At 43.3% G+C, this 17,111-nt stretch overlaps 1 protein-coding gene across 3 annotated transcripts in view; it reads right to left on the reverse strand.

Annotated features, from left to right (window-relative positions):
- Positions 1–17,111, reverse strand: part of GTDC1 (glycosyltransferase like domain containing 1) — a 3,282,804-nt gene that overhangs the window by 2,946,571 nt on the left and 319,122 nt on the right. The window lies entirely within an intron of this gene.

Consider the following 17,111-nt stretch of genomic DNA (forward strand, 5'->3'; position numbering starts at 1 on the left):
ATTTACACTAAACACCCAAAAAATCTTCACCCAGAACTTATTCTCCTGATTCATGTCAATCTACCAAATGCTGTGTGGTAGAAATGTAAACCAAAATAAAATACTTTTTTTACATCTGCAGGGGAAAAGCCCCTTCCAGGAAACCACAATTTATGTGTATAAATGCAGGAGTTGCACAATAGTGGGGCCACCTCTAGTCTCAATGATCACAAAAACTCATTTTTGCCCATTATTATTCAGCAAAATGGAATTCAGAAAGAATCCATTCTGCAAATTGGCTGATTCCCGGTTGTACACCTCATTTGCTGTTGTATTTAAATGTTTATGCAAATTTTGTTAGACCATGTCATGACCCCTATCAAATATAGTTTATTCTACTATTTCAGAAGAATGTAAGGTACTTGTCTGACTGTTCTGAAGATGGATTATTTATCTTGATAATCAAACTCAAAAGTTGTAGCTGAAGATCAATCTAGAACTCTAGATCCACCAATTAATTCAGTACATTAGAGGAAAGTGCAAGCCAAAAAGCATTACACTTTAAACTATCTGAAATAATTTTGCTCTTGATCAAAATTCAGAAAAGGTACTTATTAACTATTATATACAAGTGTTTACCAGATGTTGAAAGGTCAGCCTTATTTAATTCTAAAAAGTTACAGCCAAGAATTATGATAGGGAAATAAATAATAAAACATCCCTATTCTCTAGTCATTCATTGCTTGATTACAAACATGATCCAATAAAGGGTCACTGGGGAGTAAGACCCTAACTGGCACTAAATAGGCACAAAGCAATAAACCAACCATAAGAACAATGCCGATCAGTAGTGGAAAACATGCTCATTCATATACGGCATATACACCTACAGAGAACTTGAAAGACTGCCAATTCACCTAAAGACAAATTATATCTGATGTTGTAAATCTTTGTTTATTCATTACCATTAGGACCCCAGTTCCGTCCTCAGAACAGATATGGACATTTCCAACCTTGCGCCAGCCAAAAACTCTCAGCTAAGACCTACCCATAATGCCCCTCTCCTAGTTACTCCGGATCTCGTGTGCCGCGTTTGTAGTTAGACGTGCTAGCCATCTCTCTCAATGCTAAGTAGAAAATTGTAAATTTAGTTTCTCTTCAAAATTATTTAATTTTTAGTCAAGTTAGCCTTTTCTCACTGTCGCCTATAACCTAAGCCTATTTCCTACCCTTTTCTTTGGTAATTTTATTTTTTACCTTTATTGGTACTGTGCCGTGGTGGTGCAGCAGTAGCATTGTTACCTCACAGCAAGAGGTTCTCCCGTTCGATTCTAGGCTGAAGTGCGGGGAGTGCCTTCTGTGTGGAGTCTGCATGTCCTCCCCGCAGTAGGGTGGGCATTCGAAAGACATGCGTAAATGGGCGTGCCTTCATTGAAGGTTGAACGTCGAGCTGGAACCTCGGTGTTCGTGAAAATCTACTGCCAATCATTAGCAGATCGGAGTTCCACTGTGGTGACCTCTAATCGGGAAAAGCCAAAAGACAACAACAACATTGGTACTGTCCCTCTCTCCTGTCTTTGACAGGCCTTTCATTTTTACTAGTGGTATTTTTTTTTTTAAATAACATCATTGGTATTTTCTCCCTTAATTTTTCTATAGGATGGCCTTGTTGTCTTACTATGTCAGACAAAGTTAAGTTTGGATTTAAACAGTGTGACAAGTGTAGACGTAAGATACCCAACTCAGATACATATGTTCCTTGTGTCTACTGTTTGGGCATGGATCATATTAAAGCTGACTGTGATATTTGTGCTAGTTTTAGTAATTGCACACTAGCAGAACATAAAAATAAACTTCTCTTGAAAAGACACCTTTTTCAGAGGCTCTATCTGGGTCTGAGGTCTCACCCCCTCCAAAGACCAAAAAACATAAGGAAAAACGGATTACTCAAGACTCCTTTTTCAGAGGCTCTATCTGGGTCAAAGGTCTCACCCCCTCCAAAGACCAAAAAACATAATGAAAAATGGATTACTCAAGACACCTTTTTCGGAGGCTCTATCTGGGTTGGAGGTCTCACCCCCTCCAAAGACCAAAAAAAATAAGGAAAAAAATGGATTACTCAAGACACCTTTTTCAGAGGCTCTATCTGGGTCGGAGGTCTCACCCCCTCCAAAGACGAAAAAACATAAGGAAAAAAACGGATTACTCAAGACACCTTTTTCAGAGGCTCTATCTGGGTCGGAGGTTTCACCCCCTCCGAAAACCAAAAAAACATAATGACAAACGGAGTCACTCTGTCCTGCATCTCAGTCAGTTATGGAACTGAGTCGGTTCCGTGCTTCACTGGCACCCTCGGCGCAGACATCTTCGGCACCAGGGTCTGTGTCTTCTCCCTCGGTGCCATCCATGATATTCACCCCTATTTCAGTTCTGACCTCGGCACCACTGACTTTGGTGCTGTCCTTGGATCCGACATTGGCTCCGATGACTGTACCTGCTTCGTCACCATCCCCAGCCACGGTGCCAAAAGTTTCTTCGGCTCCATCGGCTCCAAAACTCAAATACCTGCCAAGGACAAGATACTTCCACTCTGGTGCATACTGTCTCGATTCCGACAGCAGTGTTTTCCCTGTCGGCACCGTCCACCCTTGCTGGATCGGCTCCGGTAGAACTGATGCTCTCCTGAAGCAGTGCTTGGACCATCCGTACCTTGGTACCTAGCCCTGGGCCTATTTTCTCGCTGGTGCCGTCCATGTCCACGACTCAAACTGTTTCCAGTTCTCTCAGAGCTCCTCACCTGGAGGTGGGCTCCTCATGGCGAGGTGTGACCCCGGTTCCAAGGTTGTCCTTCCTGGTTCCGGACTCCCGTCCCTCCTCAGGTGGGTCAGGTAGTAGTAGACTCGCAGTCAGCAACAATGGCATCAGTATCAGAACCCTCCCCTAGCATGCACCTCTCCCAACCCTCTATTTTGGGCACGGGAGTCACAAGAACCCTCTTTGAAGGGAACCCCTTCTCCGGAGTACTCCTCAGAAGATCCCACTGGGGAGCCACCCCGGAAGAAATGGTGCAAGAGGAAGCACCTTGATTCACCAGAGGAATCTATCACAAAGACACTGATTGTGATGAGGGAGAAGGGTCCCCACGGTCTTCCCCAGACGACATCTCATTCGGAGACATTCTCGAAATCCTCAAGCAGCAGGGAGACTGGAAGTCCTATAACCCTTCTTCTGAGGAATTGGTATTCCTGCAGGCCTTCCGTGCCTGGCCATCTACTTCCTGGGAGACTCCACTGGCAGATGACTTTGTTAAAATTATTGTGCAGTGTGCCTGGAAGACCCCGGACAACATAGAGTCCTGTCCCTCAGAAGCCAGACAAAAAATTTCATCTACACCTGAAGACCAGCCCCACTGGTCCTAGCAGTTGACAGTTGATTCTATGGTCATGGCGATGGCCACCAAGAGGGAACTGGCAGAAGATAGTTCCACCGTCCATCCTCCAGAGTCCCAGACCATGGACAGACTAGGGAAACGGACCTATTTTAAAACGACATTCGCCATTTGGTCGCTGTTCTATCTGGCACACTTTCCTCACCTCCAAAGAGACCTAATTTCCGAAATGTCTCCCCTCTTTGGTGGGGTACTGTCTGATGAGGTGCGTGATACTGTCGCCTCGCAGCTAACTACCCCTGAATCCATCTCAAACTCCTCGATGTGTTTGATATCTCATTCCAACGAGGGGGCAGCTTGAGCTGCCACATCAGGCATGGTTATGAGACGTAATGCTTGAATGCGGTTGTGTGACTTCGCAGACCCCTTTAAATCTTCCTTCTTCAATGCACTTGTCGACGAATCTGCACTTTTTGGACCCAAAGTACGAAATACACTTACACGTAGTGAGAAAGACAGAAAGACCTTGTCTGCTGTGGGCATACGCCTTTCCAACCCCCAGAGGTCCTACTCCAGGAACCAGAAGGGAAGAAAAATGTGGTTCAAGAAATCCCAAGGACTTTTTTGTGACACTCATGGTGAACAATCCCCCCAGGGCAGAGGGGGCAACTCATAAGGAAGATGTCCCTTTTGGGGTAGAGGGGGCCCGCCTAACCAGGGCGCTAGAGATTCTTTCTCCGGCAGACCATACCAGTGCTCCTGAGCAGCGGCCCGATTGCTTTCCTCTGGAAGCAGTCGGGGGTCGTTTTTCTCTACATCTACCAGCCTGGCATCTTACTACTACCGATGTTTGGGTGCAGAGAATAATATCCAAAGGCTACCAAATACCATTCGATTTAACTCCCATCCCCGATGTACCACCCAATCAGAGGGAATTAGCAGCCTTAGAAATAGAAAAGCTGCTAAGGAAAAGAGTCATCCAACCAGTACCAGCAGACCAGACAGGATCCATGTTTTATTTGCGGTAGTGCCAAAAAAGACAGGGGACTGGAGACCAATCCTGGATCTCAGCCTATTGAACAAATTTATCAAACTTCAAAATTTCCAGATGGTCACAATACAGTCCATTCTTCCCTTCCTAGGGAGGGATAACTGGATGTGCTCTATAGACCTTCCAGTACGCGTACTACCACATAAAGATGGATCACCGCTCTCGGATGTTTCTCCACTCCCGGCTGGGAGCCAATCACTACCAGTTCAGGGCACTGCCATTCGGTCTCTTGACAGCCCCTCGAGTGTTCACCAAATGTATGGCAGTTGTGGTAGGTCATCTTCGACTACAAGGATTTCAGGTGTTTCCCCTATCTAGATGACTGGCTCCTTACCGCTCCGACCAGGAATCTTCTTACACTCAAGGTCTCGCACTCCGCTTGCGGATTACAACCAACAAGGACAAATCTCAATGTCTCCAATGAATACACTGGAATTCATTGGAGCGGTCTTCGACACAACATCCTGCCAAGCTTCTCACCCCCTCACAGGTTTTCGAACCTAACACACCAAATCCAAGACCTTCTTCTCAGACCTATGTACCAGCACGTCTTGTACTGCAACTCTTAGGCCCCATGGCGGCTGCCATTACGTTGGTACCACTGGCGAGACTGCACATGAGAATCCTACAGTGGCTCCTTTCCACACAATGGTCATTGCTAATTTACCCACTCGACCACGTTACATCTTTCAAACCGTTGCAAGGAAGAAATGTTATGGTGGATGAACCCACAAACTAATCTTTGGTGTTGACCGTTTTGTCTTCCCCAGCCCATGGTGACCACTGACACTTTCCCTGTTAGGGTGCAGGGGGGGCATTTCCAGAGAAAGACTGTCCAAGGCACCTGGTCCCCCATGGAGGTCAATTTGCACATAAATGTCCTGGAACTAAGGGCAGTTCTCCTAACATTGCAGGCGTTCCATGTGTCCCTACCCTCTGGGACCATTGCAATTCAGTCAGACAACATGTAAGTCGTCTGGTATATCAACAAGCAAGGCGGAACCAGGTCTTACCCCCTGTGTCGGGAAGTCATGAGGATTTGGCATTGGGCGATAGCTTCCAACCGCTTCTTTATAGCAACACACATTCCTGGGAGTTCCAACCTTATTGCGGACAATTTGAGCAGAAACATCCTGATGCCTCACGAGTGGTCCCCTCAACCCTGTAACAGCGGATCGGATCTTCCAACGCTGGGGCAAGCCTTGCTGTGACCTGTTTGCTTCCCCCCTAAACTACAAATGCAGAAGCTACTTTTCCCTGATCCCCCCTCAGGGGGAACTACCAAGGGATGCTCTAACGCATGATTGGCCACCAAATCTTCCCTATGGCCTCATCTGATTCACAGTCCGTGGATCCTGGATCACTCCCAAGACCTGTTATCTCATCCTCAGGGACTGATTCATCCGATCCTGCACAGTCTCAAGCTCACAGTTTGGTTCCTTCACTTCCAATGATTGCCAGGCTGCCTGACATCCCATCTCCTGTTCGTGAAATTCTTCTGGCTTCACACAAACCTTCCACTAGGAAAGTTTATTCTAGTAAATGGACTAGGTTCTCTATTTACACCAAAGATCAGAACTTAGACCCTTTTTCTGTGCCTATTCAAAAGATCCTACAATACCTGATTACTGTTCTGCATGCAGGACCCTCAGCTTCGACGATCACTGTACATTTAGCAGCTATAGCCAATTTTCATAATGATCTTAATAATTCCTCAATTATGTTACACTGCCTATGCAAGACCTTTTTGAAAGGAATGCTACATGTTAAACCTCCTGTCAAGCATCCTTTAGAACCCTTGGACTTGACTTTGGTAATCAGTCTCTCACACGTTCTCCTTTCGAGCCTTTTGATTCATGTGATTTGCAATTTTTGTCATGGAAAACCTTACTTCTAGTAGCGCTTACTACAGCGGGAAGAGTATCTGAGCTGCAGGCTTTGAGTGTCAAGAGTCCTTACTTGATCTTCCACACGGATAGGGTGTTCCTTCGTACTGACCCTTCTTTCTTGCCCAAGGTCATTTCTGGCTTTTCCATTAACCAATCTATTGACCTGCCGGTTTTCTTCCCTCAGCATTCTAACAGAGGGGAGTACCTTTTGCACACCCTTGATGTGCATCGGCAGATTCTGTGTTATTTGGACAGGACTAAATCTTTCATGAAAACAGATCAATTGTTTGTGGTCTTTGCAGGACCCAGATTGGGTAAACCTGTTTCCAAAGTGACTTTATCCTCCTGGCTTAGAAACGTCATTACCTTTATCTACCAACAGAATAAGCTATCCTTACCTTCCAGAATAAAGGCTCATTCTACCAGATCTATGGCTACTTCTACAGCATTTCATTCCAGAGCCTCTATGGATGATATCTGCACAGCGGCCACTTGGGCAAGACCTCATATCTTTATATCTCATTACAAATTGGATTTGGCCTCCAGAGGACAAGCATCTTTTAGTTCTATGGTGCTCAGGAATATCCTTCCTTAGGGCCACCCAAGACTCAAGTAGCTGGAGACTCGGTCCTAATGGTAATGAATAAACAAAGATTTACAACATCAGATAAAGAAGTTATTACCATAACGTTCCATCTGTGTTGTAGATCTTTGTTCATTCATTACTTCCCGTCCTCCTTCCCCCTGCCTGGACTCCTGGCGGACTTTAGGACTTCCTGGTTACGGTATTTGCTCAGACAGAGCCTCCTACAATTTTTTTCTATTACTAAATCTATTATCTAAGGGTGGGTGTTAAGAGAAAAAGTTTTAAAAACATACTGTTATTTGTCTTTTTCCTGTTCTTACAAAATGAACATGTTATTTGTTGGGATATGCCTATCAAAGATGGGCCTCATCTGTGAACAATATACAGCATTGCTTATGAACCTGAATGATATCTGTTTTCTGCATTTCAGAATAAAGAGATTTGGTTATAGCTCAGTGAAGCCTGGGATAAGGACGCACGGCCGAGTAAGAGTTAATTTACTGGGGCAGGCTGTGTGTCCTGGAAAATTTGAGCTACCGTTGTTGAACTGAACATTTTGTACTTCTTGAACATTCTGTACTAGCTGTTGGTTTGAGGTAATTTGTGATAAACATGTTTTTCATAGCCAACTGTCAACGGTCAGAAATGTAACAAAAAGTTGTTTTGCTTGCAGTATAAAAGTTGATGTCAGTAAACAAGTCGATCAGATCAGAGGAGATCAGATTAGTCCAGACCGGACATCTTGGCCAACATGCTGTGTAATCTGGTTAACTGCTAATAAAGGAAATTTCATCACCTGAGGCAGATACGACTCGTTTGAATTTTTTTCTTCTGACATTTTGGTCCTTCGGACCGGAAACCTCTATGAAGATACAGATCAGACCGACAGAGAGACCGAAAAACCTGTGCAGGTGAGGGTTTCTCATCTTAAGATTCCCTCGACTGAAAGCCCTCCGACTGATTTGTCATTGAAAAGAGGTCGGCCGCTCTCTGATCCCTATCTGAGGGACGGTTTCTGAATGAAAAGGGGAAATGGAGTCTCATCTGGTTCAGGTAGGATGAAAAATAAATTTCTTTTAATTTAGTTTAATCTTGTCGACAAGGTTTTATTTTTAGTTAAGGATGGGTAGGATTACTTGTTAAGGTTATTTTGTTAGGGTCACCCGTTAAGATAGTCCCATTTTATAATAAGCCCTGTAAAATAATTTTGATACAGTCCTAAACACCTGGAAAAAAAAGGGAAGGTAAAATAAGAAATCTAGGGGAAACACGGGTTCGAGTTGCTGCAAGTGTGACAGTGATGCCTGTTTAAATGGTGATGCTAAGTATATGAAAGGTTTAAACAAAAATAATGTTAAATTTTTGAAAAAGTGGAAGTCGAGATATGATTTTGATGGTACACTGAATAAGAATGCCTGTGCAAAATTGGTTAGAGATTTGAAAAGAGATGCGGGAACTAGAACTAAAAAACAAAGACAATTGGGATTTCCCCAAGCACAAAAATGGTTAGAAGAGGCAAATAAACGAGCTATAAAAGAAAAACAGTGCCAGGAAAAAGAAAAAATAAATCAAAAGGGATCACTGGTGCCAAGTGGAAAAGTAGCTTTATTTTTAGATAAGGAGGATGAGCATACAGTTTGTGCGGTACAAAGGCAGGCAACAGCCCCACCGTATGGGGAAATTGCTGCTGCTGTACCGGCGGTACCTCCTCAATATCAGTCTGAAGATATGGGATCTGTACAGCAGGGTGGGTTATTGGCTGCTCAAGGAAACATTGTGACCCCTCTAATTTACCCGCAAATTCCTGTAGTACCCAAGGTTGCTTTGCAACAGGTAGACCAACCTATGCAGTTAAGGTCGGGACCAGCAGGGCAAGGACGTTGGGCCATTAAACTTTCTGACCACTCAGAAGCCCTTCCCTTAATACAAGTTGCAAACCCACAAGCAGGAGATGTTGGACAAGAGCCAACTATTTTAGTTTATCGTCCCTGGGCTAGACAGAATATAAAACGAGCTACGGATGGTATTCCTCATCCCAAGGTTAATTTTCAAAAGTTTTCTGAGGACATAGTTGGTATGCGTTTAAGTTATCATCTAAATGGTTTAGAAGTAGAACAAGTAGTGCGACAAATCCTGGGTCCAGATTGGCACTTAGTTTGTGGTGCTTGGACATGTAAGGCAGATGACGGCACTACATTAAAGCATAATTCTGGGGTGTTAGACACGCGAGTCACTGATCTGTTGAAGAGAATTTCTGATAAGTGGCGTCCAAGAGCAGATTGGACAGTAATAAATCAGTACATCCAAAATGATGATGAATCTGTAGATCACTATATTGTAAGATTGACAGAAGTGTTCAATAACCATTGTGGAATGATGATTCCGCAGGATCAGACTACTGATAGTCCGTCGAACAGCAATTGAAAACGCTTTTCTTAAAGGTTGTAAGGCTCCGATAAATAGTTTTATAACTAAGCATATGGTTGATCACAGAACATGTAGACTGCAACCTTTGTTTGAATATGCACGGCATGCTGAGCGACATTTCAATTTAAAAAAAAAAAGAAAGTACAAGTGTTAGCAGCAGGGGATGATGGTGGTATATTTTTGGTATAGGACCAAAGGGGCAAGGCCGTGGCGCATAAAGACGTGGCCGAAATGGGACACGTCGTATAAACAGGGTGGACATTCAGAGGAATATGAGGGGAGGTTAAAACGTGGAGAATGTTTTAAATGCGGTAGACGTGGGCACTTTGCTGCCGACTGCGAAGAGTGGCAACATCCCCCACAGCTTACGAACAAGGGCTCCGCATGACTATATGATAGTGAAGGAAGGCGCCAAATTCATTATTGTGATTATTGTAGAGAAGGAGAAATCGAGAATGATTGTGATGATGATGAGGCAGACACTCTCTGTGATGAATGTCAGGACACCCAGGAAATTAAGGAAGGGCGGGATTGTGAATGCGAAGTCATAAACCTGGCACATTTGGGTATTGCTATGCATCTGGATCAAAAACCCATTATAGAGTTTTTAGTTGAGGGACAGAAAGTGGAGTTTCTATGTGATTCAGGTGCATCGCGTACACTTTTGGGTCCAGCAGTTCTACCCCAAACTGCGAAACAGATGAGTTTGTCCTTGTGAAAGCGGCAAACGGGAAAATCTATAAGAAACCAGTGTCTCATCCTCTATTGTTCACAGATCCGCAAACAAATCAAACTGTTAGGTGTAGGGTAATTATATCGAAAGTTTGTCCAGTTAATTTGCTGGGAAGAGATTTGATGCATTTGTTTGGAATAGCGGCGATTCCCACACCTAAAGGCATTGAGGCAAAAAGGTTAGCGGATGGCTTGGTGGTACAAGGAGTACAAGACTTGTTTTACTGGTATAGCCAGGACTTGATTTCAAATGGGCCAGGGAGGGTTGATACAGATTTGATCAACCTAGCTTTAAGTAAATCTAGAAGCGGGTCACCGCAGGTTGCGGCGCACTTACATTGAACTATGTACTACAGACAGGCCCCTGGTCCAGATAAAGAATTTGAAAAAGAATTCTTTAGGCACAAATGTGCAAGGATAATTTTGAATGATATGTTTTGGGATAAGCAAGGTAATACAGTAGTGACCTGTACTTTGACCAAGGAAATGAGTTCTTTATATCGCTCAGGTTATAGCCCACATATTTCTATTACTAAAGCGGTGGGGACACACTGGGTAGATTTGGCGAAAAAGGTAACAAATTGGGACACAATGTCCGAAAGTCAGTTGAAGGATCAACAGATCCAGGTACAAAGATTAAATTGGGTGACTTGGGCACAACCAAGTGTGCACCTCAGGGATGACAAAACAGAAATGGCATGACAAATCCTCCTAACTCAAGAGGAAGATAGTGCGTTAAGTGTCTTACCTGTAGACTTATGGTCAAAAGGTAAAGGGGATGTAGGACTGATGAAAACAGCAGGTGAAGTTTGTATAACTCCAAAGTCAGGTTTTAGACCTCGTAAGCACCAATATCTGCTAAGTAAACAAGCAGAGGAAGGAATTAAGCCAGTCATTGAGCAGCTAAAACAGGTAGGAATTCTTGTTGAATGCCCAGATTCTCCCTGCAATACTCCGTTGTTTCCTGTAAAGAAACTGGATGGGTCATGGAGGTTGGTTCAGGATTTACAAGCAGTTAATTCGGCTGTGATCCCAAGAGCACCGGTGGTCCCTGACCCCTATACATTACTTAATGATTTATTACCTCAGCACAGATATTTTTCTGTCATAGATATAAGCAATGCCTTTTTCTCCATACCACTACATAAGGAGAGTAGATTTTGGTTTGCATTCACTTATCAAGGTAAAAGATACACCTACACCAGATTGCCATAGGGCTATTGTGAGAGTCCGACAATATTCGCACAAGAAATGGCTGTGAATTTAGCTCAGTTTGTTCCCCCAGAGGGAAGCCAGGTTCTGTTGTATGTAGATATTTTGTTGGCCTCACCCACGCAGGAAAGTTGTAGAAAGGATACCCCTGCCCTTCTTAGTTTTTTAGCTGAGCAAGGACATACGGTAAATAAAGAAAAGTTACAATTGTGGAAAGCACAAGTAAAGTACTTGGGCTATTTAATTTCGCAGGCAGGTAAACAATTGGAGAACAAAAGAAAACAAGCAATTCTTGAGGCACCTATGCCTACGACTAAGCGGGAGATGATGTCCTTTTTAGGTGTGACTAATTTTTGTAGAAGCTGGATCCCTAACTATGCTAAGGAAGTAGGGCCATTGACCGCACTGATCTATGATACTCCCATGGCGGCTAAGAATAATATACAGTAGACAAATAAGGCAATACAGGCATTTGTTAGAATTAAGCAATTGATAGCAGGATCCTCTGTTTTGGGTTTTCCGAACTATTCTAAGCCGTTTGTACAAATGGTTGATTGTAAGGGAGGATATATGACTTCGGTTCTGGTACAAGTACATGGGGATAAACAGAGGCCGATAGCTTTCTACTCCTCCAGATTAGATCCTGTTGCAAGGGCATTGCCGCATTGTGTTCAAGCTGTGGTGGCGGCCGCCATGGCAGTACAAGCCTCAGCATCATTAGTTTTGTTTCACCCATTACAATTGCGGGTTCCACATTCAGTAGCTACTATACTTTTGAAAGATAAGATAACCTTTTTATCTCCTAGTCGACATTTGTCATGTATGACAGTGCTGCTGACACAGCCTCATATGACCATAGAAAGATGTACTACTCTTAATCCAGCAACACTTTTGCCGATTCCAGAAGAAGGTACTCCACACATTTGTTTAGAGAGTATTCATGACAAAGTACTTCCCCGACCAGATTTAACGGATATTCCATTGACAGATTCTGATCTCGTTTTGTTTGTAGACGGATCAGCAAAGAAAGACACTGTTGGAAAAACACTAGTAGGGTATGCTGTCACCACAGAAACTGAAGTTTTGGAGGCAAAAGGATGGTCAAACATTTATTCTGCACAGGCAGCTAAGTTGGTGGCTTTGACTCGAGCTTGTACCTTAGGGGAGGGTAAAAAAGTGACAATTTATACAGATAGTCAATATGCTTTCTCCACTGTACATGTTTTCGCTCAACTATGGAAGAATAGGGGAATGGTTACTGCGACAGGCAAACCAATAAATCACAGAGATTTAATTTTACAGTTGTTAGATGCAGTGCAACTACCCCTTCAGATAGCGATATGTAAATGTTCCGCACATACCAACAGAAAAGATCCTGTCTCCAGGGGAAATGCCCTTGCTGATACGGCTGCAAAACAGACAGCTCAAGAAAATGATTTGCTTTTACATGATAATGATATGGAGCCCCGGACACCTCTTAGACTTAGAAACACTAAAAGTAATGCAAACATTGACTTCACAGAAGGAAAAATGTCGTTGGGTAAAATATGGTATCACTCAACAGAGTGGGTTGTATAGGGCATCAGATGACAAAATGTTATTACCCTCAAACCTTTTTAGGTATGCGGCATTGGTTAGCCATGGACCTGCCCATGTATGAGTACAGACGATGATTCAAGTAGTGTCTAAGGTGTTTTGGTGTAAAGGGTTTTCAACTTATGCAAAGCAATTCTGTTTATCTTGTTTATTATGTGCAAAGTATCATGCTCAGGGGGGAGTTAAAAAGTCTCAGCAGGCATCCCCTACCCCTCCATATCCATTCCACACACTCTGTATGGACTTTATTGAATTGACACCCTCAGAGGGAAAAAGGTTCTGTTTAGTCATTATTGATGCTTTTTCTAAATGGGTAGAAGCCTTTCCAGTGAAGCATCCGAATGCACAAACAGTAGCAAAGCTTTTGACTATAGAAATAATTCCCCGATTTGGCCTACCAAGATGCATTTACAGTGATAATGGGTCTCATTTTGTTAACCAGATTGTCCAGAAATTGGGTCAAGTGTTTCAAATTGATCTCAAACATCATTGTGCTTACCATCCCCAATCAGCTGGACTGGTGGAAAGACACAACAGTAAGAGTAAGCTCCGCAAACTAATGGCAGAAACACATAGGTCATGGACTGCGTGCCTTCCGTTGGCACTCCTGTACATGCGAATTTCACCTTCCTACAAAGGACTTACAACATTTGAACTTTTGTTTGGGAGACCATATTACGTCCCGCAGTGGCAAGGATTGTTGCCAGCGGAACGCGAGGGGGGGTGAGGATCTAGCGGATTATATGAAGAAGCTGCTAAATGTCAAATCTCTTGTAACCAATGACTCCTTTGCAGATTCCAGAAATGAAACCTTGTTAAGCGTGGCACCCGAGGACTGGGTGTGGATCCGAATTGTGAAGAGAAAGAATTGGTCATCCCCCAGGTGGGAAGGCCCATACCAAGTACTTATCTCGACACCTACGGCTGTAAAGATCGCTGAGAGGACTTCGTGGATTCATATCACCCACTGAAAAAAACTCAAGGCTCTTCCTTCTGCCATTGATATTGGTCAAACTCCACGGACCTCTGAGCGCAAAGTCTGGCTACAAAGGGGGATTAGCCCAAAAGTGGTTAGTTCGTCTCAAACCTAGTGAAGAAACCAACAGCGCGAGGTAGTCCTTAGGGAGGATGGCCATGTTCAACTGGTACTTGAACTGTCACACGATGATGATTTTGGTGGCGAAAGTAAATATGTCCATACGAGAAGGAACAGTTGCAAGAGAAAAAGGAATGGTGGTGCTGCAAGCGCAAACAGGTGTTACTACTGTGTTTAAGGTGAAACTTTGTGAAGGAATTTTGGACTGTTCTAAATGGAACAATAATAATTTCTTGACTCGTGCAAAATACTTGTGCAATAGAGACTGTACGTCCTGGTCAAGTGTTTGGTGGTCAACAGATGTGAATGGATGGGAAACAAGTGGTGCAGTGATACCAGAGAAAGATAAAAGCAGGAAACAAAGAATAAAAATTGTGAATTTCCAAGGTACCAGAGTAGTTACTATAACCATTGTGTCACCACAAGAAAGTGATTCAGGAGTTTATGGAATCCATGAAACCAAAACAAAATATCTATACGGTCTATTAGATTTTATTTCTTCAACATAAATGTGCATTACAGTTGTATAACTAATTGAAAATCTATTGGTCTTAAACAGGAGTCATGTTGGAATATTCAGCTTTAGTCTGTACCCTGAGGAAGTTTCTATTTGGTGAATACATCAGACCAACAGTTCCAGACAAAGGATAAACCAATGCATTCAATGCAGGAAAGTTTTCCAAGCACTGTCACAAAGTCCTGTAAAGGTTTCATGCAGTCTTGTTTATCCAGGGTAGGAATGAGCTTTTTATGATTATTTTTTTCAGATGCATATACACCTTGTTATCTGAGGATAGTGCCATTTAAAATTTGAGTGGCTAAGGAGTCACACGGTGGAAATTCTAAGTTGGCTAGATTTTTCTTTTAGTTTTCACTGATTGGTTGGTTTGTCTGTATGACCTTTTTTAATCACTGTTTTGGATTGTTAGTTGGGATATTTTGCAGACACCCTAATGGTTATAGACATAGGTTCATAGGTTCATACTAGGCTATCTGCCCTAGGGCATTTATAAGCCTAGCCACAGTGTGTTTGGCTTTCGCCACCCATTTTAAATGAATTTTGCTATGCCCATTTTCGAGGTTAGTATACTGTGCCTCTGTCTAACAGTGACACAGAAGTGATACCCGGGGTAAACCTACGATCTCCCATCCACTCACCAAGATTCCTCTTGAAGACAGTCAATGAGGGACTCTGCCTAACCTGGACTGGGATTTTATTCCAGAGTGAAGGGAGCCTCTGGGTTATGAATCTGTCCCTCCAGCATGTCCTATTGATTTCAGTGCTGAGGTTCAAGTCTCTCGAGCGAGTAGCTCGACGGGATTTGGATTTTCTGAGGTGCAGCATGTCCATTAATTCTGGGTTGGACATGGCTTTATACGTCAGGCACAGATCACCTCTGAGCAGGCGGTATGCCACTGAGTAGAGCTGGAGTTTCTTTAACCGGGCAGCATATGGCATCTATTTGAGCCCTTTGATCCTCTTGGTGAGGTAACTTTTGGGGTCTTTCCAGTTGCTGCAGGTGTCTGGTAAGGTATATCCCAAAAGGTGCATTGTACTCAATTATGGGCCTGATAAGAGGCACGATGACCTCCCCTGATCTAGATGTGAATCCCTTCATGATTAGGTGGGGCTATATAAAATGTTTTTCTAACCACTTTGTCCACGTGGTTTTCAAATGAGAGATTGCTATCAACTTGGGTCCCCAGGTCCCTAATTACTTCTTCTGTACTTAATAGATTACCACTTATGTGGTAATTTGTGGGCACTTTGTTTTTGCCAAAGGAGATGACTATACACTTTTTGGCATTTAGCTTGAGGCCATGGCTCTGGCACCAGTTGTCTGTTTCTATGAGGCCCTTTTGTAGGATGCTTGTGTCAGCTGGAGAGTCGATTATGGTGCCTAGTTCGCAGTCATCTGCGAACTTGGTCAGCCACAGTCCTTCCGTGTTGGCCTGTACCTCCAAGAAATATATACCGAACAAGAGAGGTCCCAGGACTGAGCCTTGTGGGATGCCACTTGTAACTGGTTTGGAGTCTGACATGGCTCCAGCAATTCTAACCATGTGGGTTCTGCCCTTGAGCCAGTTTGCAACCCATCTAGTGACATAGGGGTTTATATTTAAGCTGTTGAGCTTATCTATAATGCCCGAGTGGGGTATTGTATCGAAGGCTTTTGCGAGGTCCAGGTAGGCTGTGTGGACCACCTTCCCCTCGTTAATGGCCTTGGTGACTGTTTCAAAGAAATCGACTAGGTTTAAGAGGCAGGATCTGCCCTTAACAAAGCCGAACTGGGTAGGATCCAGTGTCTGTAGGTCCCCAATATCTTTATTTATGAGGTCCATGATGATCCTTTCCATAGCTTTGCAGACCAAGCTAGTCAGGCTTATGGGGCAATAGTTTCCAGGATCCGTTGAGGCACCACCTTTGTGGAGAGGGACCACTGTTGCTGCATATCACCTGGATATGATAACCCTGTGTTTCTAAAGGTTAGCCAAACAGTTCACTTATGCTGTGCTTATGAAACCATAAGAAGGTTGAAACATGCATGTCCACAGCTAGTGGGATTTGGCTTTATTGGACTGAATTTGTCCATAACAGATTTAACCCTATGGCCTTAAAGGGTAATTTGCATATATCCCATGTACCTCTAATACAAGAGGTTTAAAGAATCAGACAGTGGAAACTCTTAACTTGGCTAGATTTTTCTTTTAGTGTTCACGGATTGGTTTGTCTGTGTGACCTTTTTACTCATTGTTTTAGAATACAGCTTTTTTTTTGGAAGCTGCATGGTTATTTGGCCAGTATCTAGTCAAGTGTGCTGTCTGTGTTTTAGGGTTTTATCGGGTTGGTTCAACTATAAATTGGGAAAATCCCAGTGTCTGGATATAGTAGTTGGGATTATTTCCGTGGAATACTGAAAACACCTATTATTGTTTCATCTGAGCAGTTTTCATGATACAAGTTTATTATTCTTGGAAGTAAGGAGGAAGCCAAACCCACCTCTTCATGCTTCTACCATTGAACATTAGTGCCGATGTGTATATTAAATGCTGTCTGCAACCAGTGAGATTTCTATGGCCATGTAGTGCTCAAAAACCTGTAAACCAATAAATATATAGTAAAAGCCTCTACTATCTGCTCACTTATTTCAAGC

Source organism: Protopterus annectens, chromosome 6.part0 (genome assembly GCF_019279795.1).
Source record: "Protopterus annectens isolate FY-2018-M chromosome 6.part0, PAN1.0, whole genome shotgun sequence".
Taxonomy (NCBI): Eukaryota; Metazoa; Chordata; order Ceratodontiformes; family Protopteridae; genus Protopterus; species Protopterus annectens.